Genomic DNA, 5,966 nt, shown 5'->3' with positions numbered 1-5,966 from the left:
CAGCTACTTTTTTTTTTTTTTTTTGAGTTGGAATCTTACTCTTGTTGCCCAGGCTGGAGTGCAGTGGCATACTCACCGCCACTGCAGCCTTGACCTGCTGGGCTTAGACGATCTTTCTGCCTCAGCCTTCCAAGTAGCTGGAACTACAGGCGCTCGCCATCATGCCCGGCTAATTTTTTGATTTATTGTAGAGATGAGGTCTCACCAAGTTGCCCAGGCAGTTCTCGAACCCGTGAGCTCAAGCAATCCTCTTGCCTCTGCCTCCCAAAGTGCTGGGATTATAGGCGTGAGCCAGTGCCCGGCTGCAGTGTGTCTCTCATTTGGTTGGCAGTGCCTTTGCCAAAGCAAAAAGTTGTATTTTGCATGAAGTTCAATTTATCAATTTTCTCATTCATAGATCTTGCTTTTGGTGTTGCATGTGAAACGTTATTGCTCAATCCAAGATTGTATTGATTTTCACTTGTGTCATCTAGAATTTCTGAATTTCACATTGTCCATTTAGGTTAATGATCCATTTTGAGTTAATTCATGAAAGTTGGAAGTTCTGTGTCTAATTCATTTCTTCAAGTATTGTAGCCCAGATGTCACAGTATCATTTGTGGATTGTTTATTTTTTGAGTTAGGATCTCACTGTTGCCTAGGCTGGAGTACAGTGGCACCATCATGGCTCACTACAGCCTTGATCTTCTGGGGTCCAGTGATCCTTCCTCCTCAGCCTCCTGAGTAGCTGGGACTACAGGCACTACCACACCTGGCTAATTTTTGTATTTGTAGAGACGAGGTCTCACTATGTTGCCCAGGCTGGTCTTGATCTCCTGGGCTCAAGCAATTCTCCTACCCTGCCGTGGTCGCCCAAAGTGCTGGGGTTACAGGCACCAGCCACCATGCCCGGCATCATTAGTTGGATACATTGTACTATATCTCCTTTGAATTGCCTTGGTTTCTTCATGAAAGATTAATTGATTCTATTTGTGTGGGTTTTTTTCTAAGTTCTTTATTGTGTCCTGTTCTATTTGTGTATTCTTTTTGAAATGCTATGGTGTCTTGATTCCTTAGCTTTACAAGAAGTCTTTTTGGTTTTTTTTTTTTTTTTTTTCTTTTGAGTAGGAGTCTCACTCTGTCACCTAGGCTGGAGTGCAGTGTCACACTCATGGCCACTGTAGCCTTGACCTGCTGGGTTCAGGTGATCCTTCTGCCTCAACCTTTCAAGTAGCTGGAACCACAGGTACATGCCACTACACCTGACTAATTTTTTGATTTATTGTAGAGATGAGGTCTCACTATGTTGCCCAGGGTGGTCTTGAAACCCTGGACTCGGGCAGTCCTCTCGCCTTCATCTCCCAAAGTGCTAGGATTACAGGCATGAGCCAGCATGCCCGACCAGAGGTCTTTTTTTTTTATTTTAACTTTAAAAATTTTAAAGTTAAAATTAAAATTTATTTGGAGAATTTATTTGGAGAGATGGGGTTTTGCTATGTTGCCCAGGCTGTTCTCAAACTCGTGGACTGAGGAGGACCCACCTTAGCCTCCCAAAATGGTAAGATTATAGGTGTGAGCCACCATGTCTGGCTTTCTTTTTTTTTTGAGTTGGCATCTCACTCTGTCACTCAGACTGGAGTCCAGTGGCCGCTCCTGGCCACCGCAGCCTTGACCTGCTGGGCTCCGGCGATCCTTCCACCTCAGCCTTCCAAGTAGCTGGAACTATAGGCGCGTGCTACCACGCCCGGCTAGTTTTTGATTTATTGTAGAGATTAGGTCTCACCGAGTTGCCCAGGTGGGTCTCGAACCCGCGGGCTCAGGCAATCCACTCACCTCAGCCTCCCAAAGGCATGGGAATGTGTTGATATTTAAGGGAAATACTCTTGCAAAGTATTGCAATATAGTCTAGCATTCTCTAGTATAGCATTATGTGTGAATATATGTGTGTGTGTGTGTGTGTGTGTGTGTGTATGCACAACTGGAATGTATATATAGTGTATATGGATTAGTTATTAGAGGTAATTGATAAATATTATATACAACTTATATGTTATGTGTAACTACCATCAATAAGTAGTATAACACTATATAGCATAATACAGTTTAGTGCTGTTCATAGTATAAATTGATATAGTTTTATCCTCTCTGATACTGTGGTTTTCAATTCCATGCCAACCATCAGAATTATTCAAATATACAAGTTTTATCCTTTCATGGGAACAAAGGATAGCCTTGCCCTCTTTTATTTATTTATTTATTTATTTTGAGTGAGTCTCACTCTGTTATCCAGGCAGGAGTACAGTGGCACACTCACGGCCACCGCAGCTTTCACTTGCTGGGCTCAGGCTATCCTTCCACCTCAGCCTTTCAAGTAGCTGGAACCACAGGCATGCGCCACCACACCCCGCTAATTTTTTGATTTATTGTAGAGTCAAGGTCTTGCTAAGTTGCCCAGGCTGGTCTCGAATCCGAGGGCTCAGACAATCCTCTCACCTCGGCCTCCCAAAGTGCTGGAATTATAGGTGTGAGCCACCACACCCGGCTAGCCTTACCCTCTTGATACTACAAAATGAGCCACCCAAAAGTCTTAATGATCTTGGATTATTTTTTTTCTTTTGAGACAGGGTTTCACTCTGTCCCCCAGGCTGGAGTACAGTAGCATACTCACAGCCACCGTAGCCTTGACTTCCTGGACTCAAGTGATTCTCTCACCTCAGCCACCCAAGTAACTGGGACTACAGGCATGCACCACTATGCCAGATAATTTTTCGATTTTTTGTAGAGACAAGGTCTCCCTTTTGCTGTCCAAGCTGGTCTCGAACTCCTGGCCTGAAGCAGTCCTTTTGTGTCAGCCTCCCAAAGTGCTGCAATTACAGGCATGAGCCACTACCCTGGTATGATCTTGGATTTAGGAAAAAGATTCTATGATATGAAAACAGAAGCACTAGGCCATTGCCATCATCATTGCCACTGCCATTATCTGGCCATTGCCTTGCTAAGCTATGGTGTGGCTATGTGCTCTTTGCGCTATGACCAGGTCATGTTTTCTTTCTTTCTTTTTTTTTTTTTTTGAGTTGGGAGTCTCACTCTGTCGCCCGGACTGGAGTGCAGTGGCCGCTTCCGGTCACCGCAGCCTCGACCTGCTGGGCTCTGGTGATCCTTCCGTCTCAGCCTTCCGAGTAGCCGGAATTACAGGCACGCGCTACCATGCCCGGCTGATTTTTGATTTATTGTAGAGATGAGGTCTCGCCAAGTTGCCCAGGCAGGTCTTGAACCCGCGGGCTCAGGCAATCCACTCACCTCAGCCTCCCAAAGCGCGGGATTACAGGTTGAGCCACTGAGCCCAGCAAGGTCATGTTTTCTTAAGCTTTGGCCCCCTCCTTTCCCTTGGAGAGGCGAATCCCCTCTTTCTCCAATTTGCTTTCTAAATAAACTATATTTTCTAATCTTAAAAAACAAAAACAAAAGAAAGAAAACAGAAGCACTGGGGACAAAGGAAAAGTATCTAATTTAGCCGCTCGCAAAATTTAAAACTTTGGTGCTTTAAAAGACACCATCAGCTGGGTGCAGCACTTTGGGAGACAGCAGTGAGAGGATTACCTGAGCCCAGGGGTTTGAGACCAGTCTTGGCAATTTGGCAAGACCTCATCTTTACAATAAATTAAAAAATTAGCAAGGCGTGGTGGTGCACGCCTGTGCTTCCAGCTACTTGGAAGGCTGAGCCAGAAGGATCACCTGAGCTCAGCAGGTCCAGGCTGAGGTGGCTATGAGCATACCACTGCACTCCAGCCCGGACAACAGAGTACCCTAATCAAAAAAAGAAAAAGAAAAAAGGTGCCATCAAGGCCAGGCATGGTAGCTAACACTTGTGATCCCAGCACCTTGGGAGGGCAAAGTTGGAAAATCTACTTAAGTCCAGAACAGGAGTTCGAGATCAGCCTGGGCGACATAGTGAGATCCTGTCCCTATGCAGGAATAAAAAAGTTTGTTGGGCCCAGTGGCACGTGCCTGTAGTCCCAGCTACTTTGGAGGCTGAGAGAGGGTCACTTGAGTCCAGAAGTTTGCTGATGCGATGAGTTATGATCATGAGAGAGAGGGAGACACCCTGTCTCAAAAAAAAGAGGGTAGGTTATATTGTGAAGACACTGAAGAGTATATGGCCACGCCACCCTGAACACACCCAGTCTCTTCTGATCTTGGTAACTAAGCAGGGTCTGGCCTGGTTAGTTCTTAGACAGGATAGAGCCTGGGAATTTCTGGTGTTGCAAACTTTTAAAAAAACATTTTTATAGAGATGGGTTCTGGCTATGTTGACCAGGCTTGTCTCGAACTGCTGACTTCAAGTGATCCTCTTACCTCAGCCTCCCAAAGTCCTACAGGCATGAGCCACCATGTCCGACCTTCTGTAGGCTTAAAAATAGACTGGGCTCAGCTCAGCCTGTAATCCTAGCACTTTGGGAGGCTGAAGTGAGTGCATTGCCTGAGCCCGTTGGTTCAAGATCAGCCTGGGCAACTTGGTGAGACTTCATCTCAACAATAAATAAAAAATTAGCCAGGTATAGTAGTACATGCCTATAGTTCCAGCTGCTTGGAAGACTGAGGTGGAAGGATCACCGGAGCCCAGCAGGTGGAGGTTGTGGTGGCCATGAGTGTGCCACTGCACTCCTGTCTGTGCGACAGAGTAAGACTCCTAACTCAAATAATAATAATAATAATAATAAAGAACTTGAAAAGGAAATTCACCAAATGGAAAAACACTTCTGCAAATTTCATGTCTGGTGGGAGGAGTATCCAGATGAGCTGAAATCTCAGACCCTGCTATCACACAGGGTGGGGGCTGGATTGGTAGCCAGGATTTCCAGACATCTTGTCCTGTTGCTGCAGGGGGTGAGTTATGCCCGAGAGCCCTTTCTGGGCGGGTGTGTACTAGCATTACTACATCCTACCTAGACTATGGGATGACAGCAGAGTGGTCATCAGGAGAGAAATCTGACCTAGTGTTTGGGTTGTGGGTGGGAGGTACTCTCAGGATACCCTCCCCTCCCAGGGAATCATCCTGAGTGAGCCCAACAGGATGACCGGTGTGGTCCCCAGCTCCTTCCTTCTTGTTAGTTATGCTAATATTAAGGCAGCACATCTTTCTCCTTGGATCCACTGACTGGACACATTTTTGTATTCTGGTGTTACTCTACCCAGTAGTTCAATTCTAGCATCAGAATTGCTGTGTATAAAAGGTACTGCACTCCTATGTTTATTGCTACACAATTGCAAAGATATGAAATCAACCTAAGTGCTCAACAACTGATCAGTGGATAATGAAAATGTGGGATATAAGTATATCATGGAGGCATATTAAATTATATAAAAGAGTGAAATAATGTTTTTTGCAACAACTTAGATGGAATTGGATACCATTTTTGTAAGTGACATATTGCAGGAACACAAAATCAAATACACATATTCTAACTTATAAGTGGGAGCTAAGCTAAAGGTCTACAAAGCATTTAGAAAGGTATAATGGACATTGGAAACTCAGAAGAGGGAGGGTGGAAAGGGGAAAAGATGAAAAAATCACCTATCAGGATCAATGTGCACTAGTGGGGAAGAAGGGTACACTTAAAGTCCACACTTCTTCACCACTATACAGTGCATCCATGTAACCCAAAACCATTTGTACCACCAAAGCTATTGAAAGAAAAAAAAATGCTGTGTGGGAGGAAGTGAGTGTAGACAGGGAGTAAATTGATGACCATGGTTCCATAGAGTAAATGCTTGGACTCCACAGCAGTATGTTTTTTTTTTTGAGTACTAGTCTCACTTTGTTGCCCAGGTTGGAATGCAGTGGCACGTTCCCAGCTACAGCAGCATTGACCTGCTGGGCTCAAGTGATCCTTCTGCCTCAGTCTTCCAAGTACCTGGAACCACAGGCACCACCACGCCCAGCTTATTTATTTATTTATTTATTTATTTATTTATTTATTTATTTT

Source organism: Carlito syrichta, unplaced genomic scaffold (genome assembly GCF_000164805.1).
Source record: "Carlito syrichta isolate Samal-C Ts95f unplaced genomic scaffold, Tarsius_syrichta-2.0.1 Scaffold304437, whole genome shotgun sequence".
Classification (NCBI taxonomy): Eukaryota; Metazoa; Chordata; class Mammalia; order Primates; family Tarsiidae; genus Carlito; species Carlito syrichta.
The sequence above is the reverse complement of the archived record's forward strand: the minus strand, read 5'-3'. Positions refer to the sequence as shown.